At 39.9% G+C, this 1,277-nt stretch overlaps 1 pseudogene; it reads left to right on the forward strand.

Annotated features, from left to right (window-relative positions):
• The first annotated feature begins 780 nt into the window (after window positions 1-780).
• Window positions 781-1,250, forward strand: LOC120584377 (60S ribosomal protein L23a-like; annotated as a pseudogene).
• Window positions 1,251-1,277: the final 27 nt, after the last annotated feature.

Raw genomic sequence — 1,277 nt, forward strand, 5'->3', positions numbered from 1 at the left:
AATGAAATAATAAGAGGCCATAGGTATATGAATTTCAGATGCAGATTTCAGACCAAGGAAAACTCAGAGACAAAAAAGGGACATTACATAGTGATAAAAGGGACCATTCTTCAAAAAGATATAGCATCTTTTATGTACATGTGCATAGCAACAGAGAGGCAAAACACATGGGGTAAAACTGATAGAATGCAAAAGAAATAGATGGATCCACTACTATTATTGTAGACTTCAACATCACCTCATGAATTATAAATCCCAGCAGGCAGAAAATCACCAAAGACAGAGACGAAATCAACAATGCCATAAAAAACTGGATTTAATTGTAATCTATGAAATACTTTACGCAACAAGAACAGAATACACATTCTTCACAAATTCACATAGAACACTCACCAAAGCAGAACACATAATAGGACATAAAACACACCATAACAAATTTGAAAGGACAGAAATCACATAAAAGATGGTTTCACACCACTAAGGCATTAGTCCAGAAATCAATAACAGGAAGATAGTTGAAAAAAAAGAAACTCTGAAAATTCAACAACACACCTCTAAATAACACATGGGATTGAAGAAGTCCAAGAGAAAGGAAAATCATTTGAACTACATGAAATAAAAATTCAACTTATCAAGGTTGTGGGAGGCAGCAAAAGCAATGCCTAAGGAAAATTTATGCCATCGAACATATTACACTAGAAAAAAAAAGAAACGTCTATAATCAATAACGTAGTCATCCATTTTAGGAAACCTTAAAAAGGGGAGCAGCACTTCCTGAAGATGGCACTGAAAGCAAAGAAGGAAACCCCTGTCTCTCCCCAAAAACCGAAGCCAAAGCAAAGGCTTCGAAGGCAAAGAAAGCAGTGCTGAAAGGCGTCCATGGCCACAAAATACAAGATACACAGGTCACCAACCTCCCGAAGGCCCAATACACTGTGACCATGAAGGCAGCCCAAATACCCTAGGAAGGGCGCCCCCAGGAGAAACAAGTGACCACTATGCCACCACCAAGTTCCCCCTGACTACCGAGTCAACCATGAAGCAGCTAGAAGACAACAGTGCACTTGTGTTCATTGTACATGTCAAGACCAACGAGCACCAGATCAAACAGGCTGTGAGGAAGCTCTATGACGTTGACCATGGACACTGTCAACACACTGATCAGGCCTGATGGAGAGAAGAAGGCACATGTTCAACTGGCTCCCGACTACGATGCTTTGAATGTTGCCAACAAAACTGGGATCATCTAAACTGAGTCTACCTGATTCATTCTAAAT

The sequence above is a fragment of the Pteropus medius genome, unplaced genomic scaffold (genome assembly GCF_902729225.1).
Source record: "Pteropus medius unplaced genomic scaffold, Ma_sr-lr_union100, whole genome shotgun sequence".
NCBI classification, from domain to species: domain Eukaryota; kingdom Metazoa; phylum Chordata; class Mammalia; order Chiroptera; family Pteropodidae; genus Pteropus; species Pteropus medius.